The 19,384-nt window shown below is 55.0% G+C and overlaps 1 protein-coding gene across 1 annotated transcript in view; it reads right to left on the reverse strand.

Annotated features, from left to right (window-relative positions):
• Nucleotides 1-19,384, reverse strand: part of CASTOR2 (cytosolic arginine sensor for mTORC1 subunit 2) — a 47,861-nt gene that overhangs the window by 20,815 nt on the left and 7,662 nt on the right. The window lies entirely within an intron of this gene.

Consider the following 19,384-nt stretch of genomic DNA (forward strand, 5'->3'; position numbering starts at 1 on the left):
GTGGGGGTGGGGGTGTTCCCTACCCCCAGGGGAAGAAGGCAGCATCCTGCTCCACCAACAGCACACACTCCTCAATTTCCCTCTGGCTCTTTGGTTTTCAAATTACGTCTCTGTCCCATATCCAATCTGCATCTATTGCCTGGACAAATGAAATCTATAATTGCTTTATGGACAACAGCAAGTGCCGGTCAGGCCTAGCCCCTTCCTAGGGACCCCCACGCGCTCAGAAAGAGCCTCAGAAGCCCCCAGTCACCGGATCGCTGTGCACAGGTACTCACGGGGGGGGGGGCACCCAGCTGTCCTAGAGAGCCCTTTGAAAGCCAACAGTCATGGCATTTGCTTCGTGTGCCTTTGGCCATGAGGGACGCTCCCAAAATAGACCACACAAGTTATTCCAAGGGCATAAACACCAGCAGAGGCAACAGCGGCCTGTGTGTAAATGGAGTATAAACATGTTGTTGAAGTGACCCGTCTCCCGGGGTTGAGCCACTGTGGCCCGGCCAGCTGCTGGACACCCCCCTCGGAATGTGCACCTTGGCACGGGCAGGCCTCAGGGAGGGCAGAGCAGTGGACCTGCCGCTGTGGCTCTTGGGAGCCAGCCCCAGACTCTTGCCCATGCCCCCCTGTGTCTGTAATTCCCACCCGGTCTCACCTCCCGAGTCACCCTGAGATCTGTTTTCTCCTCTCTCCACCACTCCCCCAACCGTGAATGGCCTCGCTCCCTCTTCCACTCCCGGTGTCCCCCACCATGCCTGTGAAAGTTGACAAACATTCCCACCACCCAGCATATCCTTCTCCCTTTTTGGCCGGAGACTTCCTCCTCATCCTTCAGGACCCATTTCCAACATCTCCTACCATGGGTGGTCCTCCCTCGACACCTAATGCCACCTCTATGAGAGGACTTTCAGGCCGCTGTGGACAGCTGGGTGGGTGGTCCATCACAACTCTGGGGGGAGTTCATTCATCTCACAGTCTATGTGAAGGACCCCCTTGGACTTGGGCAGTGTACAACTCATGCAACTGCACGTGACGGTCCTGAGTGTGTCCCATGATCTATTACAAACAATACTTAAAGGTCTGCTTCCCTCAGTAGACCACAGCTCGTAGACACAAGGACAGTAGATTCTCTGTACGTACATCTAGTACCTAACACTGGCTGGCCACAGAATCAACACTCAGTGACAGCTGAGCAAAGGGGTGGACTGTGCCATACACCCACCTTCCAAGCCAGAGGGGCTCTGATCAGAACAGACCCTGCTACCCTCATGTTGCGCTGCCTTGACTTACCCCTCCTTTGGGAGAGGCTGTGGTCTCTGGTCCCAGCTCTGCCCTCTCTAACGAGTCATGGCTGGGTCCACAGCCCAAATGCTGGGCCCCGGGTGTTTGTGGCCTCTCCATACTCTGTCTACAAAGAGCTGGAGAGAGGATCAAAACCCAGAAGTTACCCGGTCTGGGGCTAAGTGCTGTTAGGAAACCCAAAGCAGGGGGCGGGCGGGGGACTATTTGCCTTCTAGCTGCCCTCATGGCACTTAGGAGCATGATGACACAAAGACCCCCCCATGGCCAGGGCTCAGCAAAGGTTGCCTGCATGGGAAGTCCCACACAGGACCAGGGCAGAAGGAGGTGGGAGCTGGCTCTGTGGGCCTGACCCACAGAATATCCCGATTCCCACAGGGTCACGATGCCCTGTGTCGGCCAGACCCTGCCAAGGTCACCTGCCGGCTCACCACGGAACAAGCCCAGACCTTTGCAATGAGAGCCTGGCTCTGAAACGAGCCCAGAGCCTTCACTTTACCCATGTGACCTGCCCACCCAAAACAGAGGCTCCGCAAACAGGCCTCAGGACAGGCTTCCTGGACCCGTTGGCACCTGTTTACAAACCTCCTCTACTGGCCCACCTGGAATCAGGCACCAGCCCAGAAAGCCAGGGGTGCTTCTGGCAAAGCGTGGCGCACTCGGTCTGGAATGTGGGAGGTTTGGCCACGTCGTCTGCAGCCTGTCCCAGGGAGGAGGTGGAAGGGCCAGGTGGTCTAACCTGCCTCTCCTGCCCAGCTGAGCTTTCTCTGCGGTGGCTTATGGGAGCCCTTTAAATGTACAGCTGATGACAGAGGCGCTTCGGGGCCACCATTCACGGCACTTTTCTTCTCAAAGGAAAAACCGGGCGGATGGTGTGTGCCAGGCTTTGTTCTCTTAACCCGCCGCGGTTTTTTCATGTTTCTCCTGGGTCTTCAAGAGGTCTCTTGTGTTATTTACATTTCATTTCTGCTGTCTTTAACAATGAGAAGCTGCCCTTTCAAGTTTTAGTTAGAGAAAAAAAGCCCTTAATTGGTTCTGCAATTTGAAGGGCAATCCTGAACAGGGGTCTCTTCTGCTGTAAGATGGAAAATAAAATCTGCTTGTGTCATGAGCGACCGGGAGAATCAAATCAGACAGTGTGGGGTGATGGCATTTGGCCAATTCTAGGGGGATGTGCAGAGGCAGGACCGAGAAAGGTGGTGGGCACGGCAGAAGAAACCAGAAGATCTGGAGAAAGCCCCTGGCGCCCAGGTTCCCTGCAGGGAGTGCTCTGTCCTTGCAGACCGGAGCACACCTTCTGCGTGTTGGCTCTTAGCACAAAAGGACCGCCGATTCTGGGGCCCCCCATTCTTTTTGGTCCCCAGCCCAACTTCGGGAGGCAGGCCAAAGTCCCCCATCCCAGTGAGTGTGCACACCCACGGGCCCATCGGTCCCCAGCAACGATAATATCCGTCACAGTCCTGAGATTATGCATTTCCAGGTTTGTCTTTGCACACACGAGCCACCTGCTCTTGGGAGGCGGGGCTGCCTCTCTCTCCTCTGCCTAGCACGGAGCTTGGTACAGGGTCTATAATCTGTGCGAACCGAATCAGTGTGTAGTATAATTATTCCCATTTGACAGACAGGAAAACTGAAGCTCAGGTAGGTTAAAAGCAGTTACTGCCTGGGGCCCACCGTGCTGAGCCGTCTCTATGGTGGGGCGGCCTGAAGGCAGGTGGGGCTTGTGGCAGAAGCCCCGTGACTCAGCTGTTCCCCTCGGCGGCATCCACCCTTTACAGATGTGTAATGGGAGACACGGACAAGAGGATACATAACAGCCTGTTCTCAGTAACAAAACCCTGGCCACGGCCCAGATGCCCATCGGCAGGCGAGGACATGAATGATGGCAGAATATTACCCGGCAGGCAACACGAACGGTCCACGGTGACACGCAGAGAAACAAACGTGTCTCTGCGATACAACAGTCCCGTGGATGGAAAAACAAGTTCCCGCATACTGTGTACGGCATGGCACTCTTTTTACAGAGTGAAAAGCAGCTACAATTTAAAAAAAAAAATACACCTCTAACGACTCCATAGAGTTGCAATCCAACCGCACACAAAGGAGGCGCGTCACCTTGGGTGGGGGAGGGGAGAAGTGGCCGAGGGACGTTCTGGTTAAACTCGGGCTGCGTGTGCTGACTGTATTATTAATGTGAATTAGCTGGATAAATAAATAAAGCAGGCTGTGCAAGGGCCCATGAGGGGAACCCGAGCCGGGGTTCTCGGGGCCCAGAGTGAGGGCAGCTGCAGGCAGGTCCCGGGGGGCAGAGGTTAATCTCTGGGGAACCAGGACTGAGGACGCTGGAGTAGCAGGAGGGTGGGACTGGGGTCTGCCTGACGGGCATGGAGGAGCTAGGGTCAGGGCAGACCTCTAGGTCTCAGAGACATGGTGGAAACCGAGTGGAAGGGCCACCCAGAAGAAGTGGCCAGAGAGGGGTCCAGGCACCCGGAGCAGTCAGGAATCCGGGTGTGAACAGGCAGGAATGGACCCAAGGTTATGAACCCCCCACTGTCTGGCTCATTCAATTTGGGGTTCACTGGGGCTCTACAGATGTATTTTCACTCCCCAACTTGGTCCCCAGAACACACACAGTGCAGCCTTCCTCTGTCCCTCTGATGGAGCTGGGTGGGGGGAGGGGTGGGGGAATGGTCTGAAAAGAGCGAGGTTTTGGAGCCAGGGGGCCTGGGTCGGAGTCCCATTTGTGGCACAGCCTTGTGGTGTTGGACACTTGTATAGCCCCAGAGCCTGGACCCCCACTCCTGAGAGGGGCACAGCCCCCCGCCTTGGAGCCAGGGTGGGAAGTAGATGTCCCTTTGTAGATAAAAAGTCTCAGGCCCTCCGTGGCTGCTTTATAAACGGCACCCGCTTTTTTCGGTCCATCCAACCTGGAGTTCCATGACGGTAGGACATGCCCAGGTTTTCTCCTGACATAAGTGGAAGCTCATTCGACCTTCCGTGCCCCTTGTACCGCAGCTGAGAACACACGACACACAACCCCCGGCCTTCCTAAGGATGCAGACAGCTTTCTGTCAACACGCTGACCACGGCAGTGGACATACTTGACCCTAAAGCAATGAGCAATCCTGCTCCACTGCCCCCAAGGCCCCAAGTCCCCAATAGTATTAAAGGGGAAGAACACTGCCCAGGGGACCTGCTATCACAGGACTCTGGGGCCACCAGGGGGCGCTGCTTGGGGCTGTTGTCCCTTCGCCTGGCAACTCTGAGTGGCCCTGGCTCCTGGGACTCCTTCACCTCCTGCGGCCACCACCTATCCAACTCTACTGTGTGCTGCTGGCCTGTGGAACAGGTGTCCTTGGTGGTCCCCTGGCTGACCCCACCCTTATAAGACCCCTGCCCAACGATGTCCTTAGCAATGACCTCCAGCTTGAAATCGCCCCAGGACCTGACCCCTGCCCACCCTCGCTCATCTCTCACCCTCTAGCATGCTCAGCACCCCAACCTGCACCCCAGATTTCCTAAGGCACAGGCCAACTGGTGAGGGCCCCTCTCAGGAGCCCATCCTTCTGCTCTGGCCTCAGGAAAACAAACTTCCCCGTTGCCGACTCGCCCAAGCGCCTCTCTGAGCAGTCTGTCCTGTACTTGGCTTCTGGTCGAGGCAGCAAACAGGCTCAAGTTTCCTCCATCCTAAAAAAAGTCTTCCCTGGTCCACATCTCTTCCTCAGGCCACTGCCCTCCCTCGATTCACTGTCATCGGGCCAGCCCCCAGCTCCCCAGTGGCTCCTGCGTTGCTGGCCAGGGACCTCCACTGTCAGCCCGATGGTCCCTAGCCTCACGCCTGCCTGCCCTTGACCTTGGTCCCACCCAGGCCAAGGCCAAGGCCTCCCTGGAAGCCGGACTCTCCATACGGTCCTCTGCAACGTCGTGATGCTGATGCCCCTTTGCTTCCTTCCAGCAGCAGCAGCTGCCCCTGTCCCCTACCCCCCACCAAGTAGGCAGGCTCAGGGGCGGCCCCAGGCCCTCTCTAGCTGGTTTCACACAATCCTCTCAGGGTCCCTCTCCCGGGGGCCACCCACCCTTTGGACTTACTTCACTGCCTATGTGCTGGACTCGTTTCTCACATCAACTCTGACATGGACATAGCTGCTCCCATTTCACAGATGGGAGGCTGAGTGACCTGACTGGGCCCCAGCCCTGAGAGCTCTTGGCACCGCACCCTCACCCCGATGGGACGCAACGGACTGCACGCCAGCTGTGGGCTCTGCAAACCCACTGTAGTTCCCCCTTGGGCTTGGCCTAGCGCCAACCACCAGGGCAGGGCCAAGGCCTGGGGCTGCTCCTATCCGGGCCCGAGAAGCTGAGTCATCTCCGAGAAGAATGTCCCCATATTCAGTCACTGTGGCTGCCCATGGTGGATGCCTGGCTGACACTGGTAACTCGATCTGTTTACTCGCGGATTCCTAACCCAGCAGAGCAAGGCCCTCGCTCGCGGCCTCTCCCCGGGCATCCTGGTGACGAGCCCTGGCCTGTCCCAGCCCTGTCCCTGCGACAGACCTCAAACCAGAGGGCAGAGGGGGAAGGAAGGGGGGCAGGGAGGGCCATTTACAGGTAAACTTGCCCAGCAAAGCCCACTCTGAGACATCAGATTTATGAACCAGAGAAATGAGCAGAGGGAGAAGTGCACGTGTTTTTTGTTTAATTTGTGGGAGTGTACCACAGGCTCCCCACCAAAACCACAAAAGGGGGACCTGCATGGAAGCAGCCAGGCAGGTAGGCAGGGCACAGGGAAGCCCAGAAGCAGGACTAGGAGGCTCTGCTGCCTCCTCTGGTAATGGAATCCTGAACAGATGCTGACCCAGCCTCCATTTGCATACCTCTAGGGATGGGGAGCTCACTCCTTTTTGAGGCAATTCATTCCATCCTGGGATAGCCGATTTCAAGAAGCTCTATCAATGTGGCCTCCTTTTAACCGACACTTTGCTAGTCTTTTTTCTTTTCTTTTCTTTTTTTTTAAGAGACAGGGTCTCACTCTGTCACCTAGCCTGGTCACTGCAGCCTCAAACTCCTGGGCTCAAGCCATCCTACCACCCCAGGCTCCTGAGTAGCTGGGACTACAGGCACGTGCCCAGCCAATTTCTTTTAGAGATGGGGTCTTGCTCTTTCACCCAGGCTTACTTGGCTAGTCTTAATTCTGCCCTTCAGGGACCCATATAGTCACCTAAATAACATGGACACTCTAGCTGGGAAAATGACCAAGAAGGAGGGCAGCAAGAGTGTCACTGCTTCAAAGCCACAGAAGGAACAGGGCTTAGGGGCAAAAACGCTGCATAACCCCCTAACTCTGTATTGTTTAAAGCACTGGTTCTCAGCCTTTGCTACAAACTGAACTCACCTGGTGAGCTCTAAACCATACGCAGTGGGTCGGGAAGCCGGGAGTTTGGGAGGCAGCCTCCCTGTTGGATGCCTGGGCCTCTCTAGCCCATTGCCATGCTCTGATGGCCCACCCTGGGTGGCCGAGTGCCCACATGCAGGGCAGGGTCACTTTAAGGAGTCTCTCCGAACCCCTCCTGGGGCTGCATCACACCCTACCCAAGGCAGCTGTGCGGATGGCACTGTGGGCCCTCCAAGACAGGGAGTCACACTCCACTGCTGCTCAAATTCATTCCATTTCTGTGGCTACGAGCCTGGGGGCCCCTGCACCAGAGTTACAGAGTGGAGGTGACGCGCCCACTAGCTGCGGAAGGAGGGCGACACAGCCGAGAGTGCCCACTGGACTTCTTGGAGCAAGGCTGCCTGGGTCCGAGGCCCCATCGCCCCCAGAGCTGTGTGTTTAACCTGGACACAGCAGTGTCTGTTCCCCACGGTGCCAGCAGGAAGATGACCAGGGACACCAACCATCCTGGCTTGCCTAGGGCTGTCCTGGCTTGGGCACTGAAAATCCTGTATCCCACGAAACCCCTCAGTCCCAGGCAAACCTAGAGGGTTGGTTACCCTAGAAGAGACAGTCCCTAAAGACCTGCAGTCCGCACTGAAGTCCACATCTTTACGTCAAAACCAAGGCTCAAAGGGACAGCATCTGCTCGAGGTCATGTAGTGATCTTGCACCAGCCAGGACCCTGCCCCTGCAGCATGGTGACCCTGAGATGTCTACTCAGCCAGGCCACCTTTCTTCCTGGTGGCAATCGCTGTGTGCCACTTGGTTCACCACTCCCCGAGCCTGCCCTTCACCACTGCCTTTGACCCACCACCTGGGGACCTCAGATCCAGCCCTTGTCATGTCTGCTGTACCTCCCAGGCATCCTCCTGGGTGTCCTGAGAGCCCATCCATATACTCTCTATCATGTAGACAATGGTGCTTCTCAAAGCACAAATCTGATCATCTCACTCCTCAGGTCAAACACCTTCCATGGCTCCCTGCTACCTCCAGGATAAAGCCAAAGGCTTCAGCATGGCTTACAGTGCCCTGTGATTTGGGCTGTTTCTCTTCAGCCTCTATTTGGCTACTGCTGGGTCCCTCCTTGGGACCTTAGTGTGCTACACCCTCCACCTGGGACCCTTCCCCCATCTGCTCCCCAACCTCTGGGTCTCAGTGTAGACACGTTCATGGACCCCGTCCACTGGGTACCCTCCCCTGCGCCGCCCACACCTCCCCTCTGACGGTGGGTGCCTGCCTAGCGAGGTGGCGTGTGCAGAGAAAGAGCCTGGTTGTTGAGTCACTGCTGAGTTTGCCGCCCCCTGCCTCGGTGCTGGCTGCTGAGTGGCAGGGACCAAGGCTGCCTTGCACCGTGACCCCAGCTCCTGGTGTTACGGTGTTTGCTATTGACTCTGCACCTGCCTTGGGCGGCAGGGAGCGCCTGGGGGCCGCTGGAGATTGACCAGGAGGGTGGTGTGGGAGGCAGAGGGGTGCATCCCTGGCTCACCGTGGGACCTTGGCCTTCCCCCTAACCTGGCCTCAGTTTCCCTAGCTGTACAGCAAGATGACCGGCATGGACAATCCCTCCAGGTCACTGTCCCATGCCTCTCTCATGTCTAATGGGAATGTGACAAAGGCAGCCATCTCCCTCCAAGGCAGCAGGCAGGGCACCTTCACAGGCTGAGGGGCCCACGGTCCTCACATGTTCCTGCTCGCTCACCCTTAGGAAGGTACTGCTGGTGGCCACGTGCATTTTTTTACATGTTATGAAGGCAAACCCATGAAAGCTGAAGCGACAGACCAATGTGTGGCTGCCGAGCCACATTAAGGATGACTGAGAAAAAAATGTCAACAAAGCTTCCAAAAGAGGCAGAATCACGTACAGGCAACAGGCATCGGGTGAGGGAGGGGAGGAGAGGGGACACTGGCAGAGGGAGACATCTGGAATTCTGGCCATGTCCTCTTCCAGGTCTTGCCGGGGGCTGGTTCCCTGGGGTGTTCAGCTTGTGACAAGGCACTGAGCCGCACAGGTATGATCTGTGCATGCCATGTAACTGCTGCACTTACTACCTGGCGGGAGAGGGTCCCCTAACTCAAGGAAGAGAAATACCCTCTGGCGGTATGGCCGGATATTCTATCCCAGTGGAAACCCAGCATACCTCCTGCACTTTGCAATGCTGAGTGACAAAGGCAAGCCTCAGAAGATCACACACAGCCAGGTATCCCTTTCATGAGTATAAATGGGACGAAACCGTTTGCAAAAATCAAGGGAAAGATAAATGTGGGTAGATTGGCAGTTACCGTCAATGTCATGGTCTCTGTTGGAGGCACAGCGAGTTATTCCAACAAACATAAAAGCAGGATCAATAAGTACGTCATGAACCAAGGATTATGAGTAATCAAAATCTGTGCACCTGGGGTCCATTTACGAAAAGGGTCTGAAACGTTCGAGGGCGGGTGACAGCAGCTCTGATCTATGCTCTAAGCAGCTCGCCGTGGCTGCACGGAGGATGGTCGTTCTTGCAGCTCGTGGAGGAGCGAGCTGTTCAATCTCTGAACACTCCTCTCTGCTCCTGCCTGGGCCCTGCATTCTCTCGGGTGGGGGAGCAGGCTCAACAGCACACAGATGTGGCCATGAGAGAGGGGATTTATTAGGGGAATCGCTCACGCAATTATGGAGGCCGAGAAGTCCCACGACAGGCCACCTGCAAGCCAGGGTAGCAGCTCAGTCCAAGGCCAAGGCCTCGGAACCCCAGGGGCTGCTGGAACAAGTCCCAGAGCCCAAAAGCTGAAGAACCTCCAAGTTCTAATGTCCAAGGGCAGGAGAAGAAGGTGTCTCAGTTGCAGAAGAGAGTGAGTGATTCCCCTTTCCTCTGCCTTTCTGTTCCCCCCAGGCCCTCGGCCGGCTGGAAGGTGTCTGTTCCTGCCTGCTGAGGGTGGAAGTTCCTTAGTCCGCTGATTCAATGCCAGTCTCTTCTGGAAACACCCTCACAGATATACCCAGGAATAGTGTTTTGCCATATCTGCATATCCCTTAATCCAGTGCTGTTGACACCTAAAATTAACCATCACAGGCTCCATCCACGGCGTCCACAGAGGGGACGCCAGGGGACGCTGGGATGCAGGACCCAGAAACTGGAGCCCATGAGTCTGGCAGTGTCAGAGCTGCCATTGCGGCAGACCCCCGGCCCCTGTGCCCTCCAGCTGGGAGCCTGGAAGGATGGTCAGGGGACCAAGAGGAGGCGTCCCAACTGTCATTGTCACTTCTGAAGTCAGCAGTGCCTGCCAGGGCTCTCCCAGGGATGGGGGGGGGTCAGGACACAGATGCGCTTGTGTTTCTGCAGGGGGTGGGGGAAGGACCCCCTCAAGGAAGAGCCTGGAAACATCTAGAGCAGGGGTTACAGCTCACAGGCCTGCAAGGGACAGGCAGCTGAGCTACTCGGGCCAAGAGAATCAGGACTGAGACATGCTTCACATATTAAACACCTGGGAACCTTGTTCGATTTCACAAAGAAACATGGGGAACCTGTGAGTCCTTGCGCTTTTAGGAAAGAACAGTAGAGATATATTTTTCTGTACCCAGAAAACAGCCCAGTACCAGCACGATGACAAATGGCCCAGGACCTGGTCTCTGTGTGTGGGGCACCCGGGGGTGGAAGGGACTGGGCCGTCTCGGAACCCCCAGCTGAAAGGGGGGGCAGCTGCCAGTTGGCTCTGACGAAACTGTCACCATATGGGCCCTGGGTTGCAAGATCTTCCAACTTTTCAAGAAAAGATGGGAAGGAAGATTTTTGTGATCTTTTTCAATGTTTAAACGCTGGTGTAAGTTTTAAAAAACATACCATGTGGGCCAAAGAAAACATGTCTGGCCCACAGACACCCCATTTCCCTTCCTGGACCCCCAAAGGCTCAGTGTCTTGGGTTTTTGGGGTGGTTGATTTCCTAGATGGCAAAGGGTGGTGTGTGTGACTGCTCGTGGGGTCAGTGCCCAGCACCCAGCGTAGCCGGGAGCCCGGGCTGAGGGCCTGCAGGACTCCTCAGAGCTCCCAGGCTGCTGAGGTGGAGTCAGGAGCAGGTTAAGCAATGTGCAAACCAGATGCAACAGAGGTGGCTGTGACCATCTGCCAGCTTTGGACAGCAGACGAATGATGCTGGCCACTAAACTGGGGGCCATCGAATGGCCTTCTATGTTGACTTGGCCGTGGCCTGACTCCTTCCAGAATTCTCCAGTACCCGAGCCCACAGCCTAGGTAGCAGCACTGCAGGGCCTGTCCTGGCCAGCCCTGCCTCATGCCTGGACATGTCTGGCCTCCACGTCACCCCTCCTGGAAACAGCCGGGAAGGAGTGTGAGCCTCTGCTCCCTGTCCCACCCCCTGCAAGCTGGGTGATGCTGGGCCTGCACCTTGTCACCCCCTGATGCTCACATTCCCACTGCTTTTCTCCAGGAAAAGTCCCCTAGTTGTTCTCTTAGCTCACAGGAAAAAACTTTTCAGCATTTACACCAAATGCTTTCAATAAGCACGACCCTGGCCAGGGAGACAGGGCAGGACAAGTGCTATCATACCTGCAGGCACCTGGCTCACCTGCTTCGCTCTTCGCTTCCCATTAGCAAGATGGGCACACGGAGGCTCAGAACATGATCTCGTCAGTGGGAGGAAGGGGAGTGAATGCACCCGAAGCCTGTGCCCTTTCCAGTGGTCCTCACGGCCAGGGGCCCAGGAGGGCCAGCTGGTGTGGGCAACACAGAGGGCAGGACAGTGCCCCTGCCTTACAGTTCAGGCTGCTGCAACAAAGTGCCAGAGACTGGGGACCTAAAAAACCCACTCTGATTTCCTGACAGCGCTGAGGCTGGGAGTGCCCCGTCAAACTGTGGCTGGGTCCATTTCGGGGGAGGACTCTCTCCCTGGCTTGCAGGCGGCCGCCTTCTTGCCGTGTCTTCACATGGCCCCTTCACGGCACACACATTGAGAGTATACGAGGGAACTCTCTGCCATCTCTTCTTATAACGACACTGGTCCTATTAGATCAGGGCCTGCCCTTATGTCCTCATCTCACCTTAATTACTCCCTCGGAGCCCTATTTCCAAATATAGCCACCCTGGAGGTTAGGGCTTCAATGTAAGTTTGGGGGGGGACACAAACCTGTAGTCTACAACACCCTGAAGATGTTGTATGCTACTGACGAGAAGAGATACTCAGGAAGCAACTGGAGAAGACCAAAGGTGATGGATAAAGGGCTGGAACGAACATGAGCCCGTGACAAAATGCACTGAGCAGCTCCCAAGCGGAACGGAAGGGGAGGCAGCATTGGCAGCCGTGTCAAAGGTTAAACAAAGGGAGAGGGGCCTCCTCACTGGGCCCTAAAGGACAGGGAGGACCCAGTAGTCATGGGTGTGGAGCTGGGAGAACACACACGTGGCAAGAGGACAAGTAGGTGAGTCCGTGCCCCACCCTCCCCTTTCCCCACGCCACCCCCGCTGACAGGTACGTTTTTACAGACGCAGGCCCCGCTGTCCAGACACAGCCACTGGTGAGTGCCACCGAAGGGGCCCTGGAGTTGGGGCCTGGGCGCAGCACGCGCTGACCCACAGCCCCATGGGATGCTGTGTGCCTGGACAAGTCCCTTCATTTTGGGACTCAGTTCCAAATCCATGAAATTAAAAAGGTGAACTAAAGAAGACGGCAGGCTCAGTCCAGCCCAGAGCAGCCAAGTACCAGGTGTTTAACGTGCTGCCCTGTTTGACCAGGAAGGGCAATGCTCACCCCAAACGGTGCCACCCTAGACCTCAGGGCCGGGCTGGGAGAGGAGCAGGTGATCTTTCCCAGGTCTCCAGCCCCGCACCTCCTCACCCTGCTGCAGGTGCTGCTGTTTGCTTTTTCTCTTCAAGCGTGTTGGAGGTGGGCCTCACTGCCTACGGCTCCCCAGGCCCCGGCAGGCTCATTCCTGGGGCTGTGTTTACCCAGAAGACTGGATCGCCAGCTCTTGCTCTTTCTTTTTTTTTTTTTTTTTTTTTTTTTTTTTGAGACAGAGTCTCGCTTTTGTTGCCCAGGCTAGAGTGAGTGCCGTGGCGTCAGCCTAGCTCACAGCAACCTCAAACTCCTGGGCTCGAGCGATCCTTCTGCCTCAGCCTCCCTGGTAGCTGGGACTACAGGCATGTGCCACCATGCCCGGCTAATTTTTTATATATATATCAGTTGGCCAATTGATTTCTTTCTATTTATAGTAGAGACGGGGTCTCGCTCTTGCTCAGGCTGGTTTTGAACTCCTGACCTTGAGCAATCCGCCCGCCTCGGCCTCCCAAGAGCTAGGATTACAGGCGTGAGCCACAGCGCCCGGCCAGCTCTTGCTCTTTCTTCCAAAGCGCATGGACCACTGGCCTGGGGGGGTCGAGCTATGGCTGAAACCCTGCTGCAAACTCCCAGGCCGAGCTGGCGCGTTACCCTGCACTCCCTGGATAATGGTGGCACAGACCCACTGGAGTCAGGACTTGGGCCTAAAATCAACACAGACACGTCCAGCGTTGCCAAGGCTACCGAGGCAGAGGGAACAAGGGAGAGCCGGGCTTTGGAGAAAAAGAGATAAAATAATCAGAACATAAAAACGCACAAATACAATTCCTACAAGTCACCACTACCATCCCATCTTGGCTGTGAGCTGGTACATCGTGTGACTGGTTGGGCTCAGCAGACCCCCTGGGTCCCAAAGGCCTGGCCCAGTGGCAGCAACATCCTCCCTCTCTGCCCAACCAGGAGGCAGGTGACCTCAGGGGTGGACCTTGGTAGCAGCAATGAGCAGCCCCTTCCAGAACCTCCTGAGGGCCCGAGGGGCCAGAGCATCTGCTCCCTTCCGGGGGCGGGAGGTGTTATGCATCGGGCACATTTCCCCTCTGGGTCAGCTGCAAATGCCACACTCCCAGTGGCCTGGGGACGCTGGGAAGGGCACTGCTCAGGCCCAGCCCGCCCTGCTGCAGACACCCCGTGGCCCAGGGGGTCTCAGGGCCTGGAGCCTCCGAATCAGCTAAGCCTGGCAGGAGGGTGGAAGGCCTGGGGTGCTGGGACGGGGACAGACTTCCCAACAGTCTTGGAGGAGAGACGGCCCTGGACCCGGAAAGGGACAGCGTGAGGGCTGTGGCAGTCAGGAGTGGCTCTTTGATTGGATTGCTGAGACCAGACCTAGCTTCTTCTCTCACTAAGTGATACGGCCTTGGCGTCCTCATCTGTAAATTGGGGAGGTATTAACAATACACCCATCTCAGCTGCTAACACATCCAAGCACCTGGTCCCGGGCCTAGCACATAGAACAGGAGGGAAGGGGAGATGGCAGCAGCCTGCTGACCTGGACCTGCCAGCGCTTCAACTCTCCTGAGTCCCAGTGGCTGGTGGCCCAGTACCTACTGAGGACCACCCCAGGGGGTGACGTGGCCCAGGGGCCCACCCTAGTCTCAGCATGCCAGCAAAGCAAACACGTCTACACACACCTCCAGGAAGAGCTGTGCTAATCTCCCATCTGCGGGGTCTCTGGGGGAGGCTGCCTGCGCCTCAGGGCGCCGGGTGGTTCAGTTTCCCACGCCCCAAGGAGCATGAGCACAGTGCTGCGGCCGTGCCTGCCCTCACTCAGGCCGAACCTTCCAGGTTGCATGAAATGACTCTACACCAGCACTGCCCCCCCCCTTTACAGAGGAGGACTGTAGGGCTCAGGGACAGGAAGTGACCTGGCTGGGACTGCACAGCTTACATGTGGCAGCAACACCTGGGACAGGGGTGGAGAGGTTGTCCTGGTTGAGAGGCACCACTTTGGTGGGGGTTGGCAAGAACCAAGTAGGAAATAAGAGAAGGGGGCCGGGGGAGGCTGAGTTGGGGGGGGAGGGCAGAGGTGGCCACACTGAGGGCCTGGACTTCGTCTTCGAGCAGCTAACACACGTGCAGGCAGAATTTGACTTCTATGCAAATTGCAGCTGCCCTGCCAAAGGGGGTCTGAAGGGGTTGGGGGCCTTAGGTTTGGGGGACAAGGGGTGGCAGTGAGGGTAGCGAGGAAGGGGAGATCACAGGAAGTCTGGGGTCAAGCAGGCAGGACTTGGATGCAGGGGGAGGTGGCTGGGGTGCTTCCTACTAGGTAGGGAACAGGAAGGAGGGTGAGAGCATCTAGGAGGAAGATGGCAAGCACCACAGGGAGACAGGGGACATCCAGGATGTCCAAGCAACAGTCAGACAGAGCTGCCTCGTAGTGCAGAGAAGGCTCCCAATACCTTGCTCAGAGGAGAGAGATGACACCTTCGTAAAGGCCGTTTGTTGTAAGAAGCTGCTCTTACTGCTTGCCGAGCCCCGAAAGTTCTCCAGGCTGGGTGCTGCAGAACCCTCCCTGCTACCAGTCTCTGGTCAGCCCACAACCAACCAAACAGCCTCCCCTCCTCAAATAAAGATCAGAAATTGGATTCCACCCTGCAGCCACCGCCACTCTGACAGGTCTAAAGCAGAGCAGACCATCGGCCCTACGGGGACAGAACCTACCAGTGCCACCTCGCCACCCGCATCCAGCTCAGGGCACTTCGGTCCTCAATAAATACTAAGTAAGTCCTCGACATAAAATTCCCTACTTAATTCTCACTAACCAGAGGGTGACGTTATTATCACCACTTTAAAGATGAGGACACTGAGCCTCTTTAGGGGCTCTTGTTAGGTTGCCCAAGGTCATGTAGCTGGTAAGTGGGTGGATTTGGATTAAAAACACATTTTCCTGACTGTGAAGCGCACATCCCCTGAGAAATGGCCCTTAGCATAAGCTCTTCCACTTAGGGTTAGAGCAGAGAGTGGAGTGGCGCAGGGCACAGGGGCGCAGGAGCTGGGAGTGGGGGAGCCAGGCTGAACCCCAAGCTGCCCTCGTCCATCGTGCGACTCAGGGCAGGTTACCAGGCAGCTGGTGGCTCTGTGGGCTGGGGTGGACACCCCCTCCTCCCTACAGAGCTGTCCTGATGTGTAGTGGGCTCTCAAGAAAGACGTGCTGAGGTTAAACTTTGTTCTCAATCCATCCTGTCAGTCACTGCACCTGTGACTTTTGAGCTCGGAAGGAAAAGGGCTGAACTTTGGGAACATGTTTCCACCCACTGGTCTTCCTGCTCAAGAAGGGAGTAAATCCTGGGGGCTGGGGTGGCAGGTCGGGTGCAGAGGCCACGTGAGTGTCCAGGAAGCCCAGCCTGGTTTCGGCGGGGAGACAGCCACTGGGGGAAAAATCAACCCTACCTGGAAAACAAGCACCGAGCTGCCAGCCTGGGGTGCAGGGCCCGTGCAAGGAGAGGAGGGCTCCCCACTTTGTTCCTCCCCACAGGGCTGTTCTTCCCCTGGCAGCCTCAGCTTGCTCAGATCAAGTGGCCACAGCCCAGGCTGGGTCAGAGATGGAGCATCCCTCACCCCCACGACACCTCACCTGGCTGCCAGATGTGGCCACCCCAGCACCAACTCACCCTCCTGGAGCCCAGCAGTATAGCAGCCACTGACTCACATCGAGAAACTGCAGGCGCATAGGAGAGGTGGGGGTGGGGAGAGCGTGGGGAGAGCCACCTCGGGGTCCACACCTGATGCATCCTCTCCCCAGCTCATAGGAGCATCTGCTTAGGTTACACCAAACTCCCACAAGCTCAGCACCAAGAGGACCAGGCTTCCCCATAATCCTGTCCACCCACACAGAATCCAAGTCTCACAGAGGTTCAGACAACCAAGCTGGTGAGGGTCTCCAGGTCCCCCAGGTTTGCAAGCTCTGAGTCACATTAAGCTGGCTTGGTGACTTAAGAACATGGACTCTGGAGCCAGAGGACCCGGGTTCAAATCCCTACTCCTTGGGAATGTCAACCAGTGCAGCTGCCATATGACAAGTACATACCCAAGTATTTGCCCAGGACAAATGCAAACATATGTCCTCATAAAAACTTGTACTTGGCTGTTCATAACAGTACTATTCATAACAGCCCCAAAGTGGAAACAGTCCAAATGTCCCCAATGGATGAATAAACAACATGGCACATCCACACAATGGAACATTACTCAGCCATAAAAAGGAATGAAGGGCTGGCTCCATGCTACGACACACACGAATCTTGACAACATGCTAAGTGGAAGAAGTCAGACATGAAGGATCATGTATCATATGATTCCATCTACATGACATGCCCAGAATAGGCAAATCTATAGAGACAGGAAGTAAGATTTGCGTTGCCAGGGGCTGGGGCAGAAAGTGGGAATGCCTGCCGGCTCAGTGGCTCTTTTTCTTTTTGAATGATGAAGATGTTCTGGAATCAGGTAGTGGCAATGGTTATACAACTCTGTAAAGATGCTAGAACCCACTGAATTGTAAACTTTTAAAAGGGTGCATTGTATGGTAGGTGAATTATATCTCAATAAAGCTGCTGTAAAAAGATCCTTGCTCTTTGCTTATTGGTTTTTGTGATCTTGGGCAAGTTCCTGGAATGTTTAGTGCCTCAGTTTCCTCATCTATAAAATGGGACCAGTAATGTCACCTACTGATAAGGGTTGTGTGAGGATTAGATGAGTTAACACACATGCTTCGAGCAATTGCTGCACTACAGGTCAACTCTCTCCTGGCTCCCTGCTCTTGTTTCCCCCACTTGCCAGGCTCTGTCTGACCTTTGTGTTTTTAAATTGTGGTAAAATATGCATAACATACAATTTGCCATCTTGACCATTTTTAAGTGCATAGTTTGGTAGCACTAAGTACATCCACACTACTGTTCAACCATCACCACCAACCATCCGCAGGACTTTGTCTTGCAAAACAGAAACTCTGTCCCCAGTAGGCAAAAACTCCTCATCCTCCGTCCCCTCAACCCCTGGCAACAACTATCATTCTACTTTCTGTCTCTATGAATTTGCCTACTCTAGTGACCTCATATGAGTGGAATCATACAGTATGTATCTTTTTGTGGCTGCCTTATTTTTCATCATGTCCTCATGGCTCATCCATGTTGAAGTCAGAATTTCTTCTCAAGGCTGAATAATATTCCATTCGTAATGTACATACCACATTTTGCTTATCCGTGCATTCCCTGATGGACACTTGAGTTGCTTCCACCTTTTGGCTCTTGTGAATGATGCTATGAACGTGGGTGTGCAAATATCCCTTTGAGTCCTCACTCGCAATTGTTCTGGATACGTACTCACAAGTGGAAGGCCCTGCAGTGTCACATGGTAATTCTGCTACTAATTTTTTTGAGGACCCACCATACTGTTTCTGTAGCAGCTGCACCATTTTACACTCCCATCAACAGTGCATAAAGGTTCTGATTTCTCCACACCCTTGCCAACATTTATTGTTTTCTGTTTAAAAAAATCTTTTTTTACAATAGCCATCCTCATGGGTGTAAGGAGCTCCCCTCCCCCCCATCTTGTGCTGGCAGTCTCCCTCTTTGGCCCTGATCTTCATATGGCTGGCTCCTGCTTGTCATCTGGCCTCACCTCCTCAAGGACTTGACCCTCAAACACAAACCACTATTCTCCCCCACCTCCAACATCTCGCTGTCCTGTTTGTGACTTCACAGCACTTAACTGCTCTCTGAACATCTTCTCATTTGTTTATTATCCCTCTTCACCAACAAGACGGTAGCCCCATGGACTTAGGAACTCTGACTTGGCCCCTCCAGGCTCCCCCAGGTGGAGGACAGAGCCTGACACATGATGGGGTCTTGGGAAACATCAGATAGAAGAATAAAATGGCAGGGCCAGGATTTAAACCTCAATCTGTCTAGACCCAAAGCTCATGTTGGTCTTGAAGCTGTGGACCACAGCAAATCGCAGGATAACCGGAGCAGAAGCAAGAAAAGAGAGCCATTACTGGACAATGAGAAAAACTACACAAGCCACTGTCGCCTGGGGCCATACGGTGCAGAGCAAACAGGCTCTACACCTCCAGAGACCTGACAAGCATCGCTGTCTTAGACAATGACTGGAGTACAATGAAGACCCCAAGTTTCAAAAATTTACTTATTTTTATCTTTTTTTTTTTTTTTTGAGAAGTGAGTTCCCCCTTAGAAGTTTTAATTTAGCATACTTACAACAAACCGAAAGGCTAAGGGTTTAGGTAAACTGCCAGCTGTAGATCTTGGTGGGCCTAGCTGCTCGTGCCAAGGCACAGAATTGGGCCACCAGAGATGGCCACGATGGAGGGCCCATGGGCCTTGGACAACCAGAATCCAACTGCTCCAGCACTGATGGGACGAGGGTGTCACTAGAGATCTGTTATAAGAAAAAAGCTTGCCGGACAGACACAGGCTCAGAAGAGACCAATTAAACCTTTTACAACGGACTTTCTTGATCCCTGGGAGGTAAGTCAGGGCCAAGGAACACTGGTCCTAAGGTGTGGATGTGCACCTGGGGGGGAGGACAGACGAGGACCGGCCCTTATAGCCTGCACCCTGAGGTATGAGCAATTCCAGGGGGCCACTCACTGCACTAGCGTGCTGTCCTGGAGGCGGTGACGGAGGAGCTGACCCCAAGCAAAGCCTGTGTTAGGTTTAAGGACCCATAAGAGCTCTCTGGCTGGACTCAAGGTAGGGCAATCACACTTTCTGGTCTGCCCTGCTGTTTGGGGTAATTATTTTTAGTACTCCCTGCTATTCTTAAAAATGTCCCCATTTGGGTGATAAATGACACTTCATTAGTTATCTATTG

This window comes from Microcebus murinus, chromosome 19, assembly GCF_040939455.1.
Source record: "Microcebus murinus isolate Inina chromosome 19, M.murinus_Inina_mat1.0, whole genome shotgun sequence".
NCBI lineage: Eukaryota > Metazoa > Chordata > Mammalia > Primates > Cheirogaleidae > Microcebus > Microcebus murinus.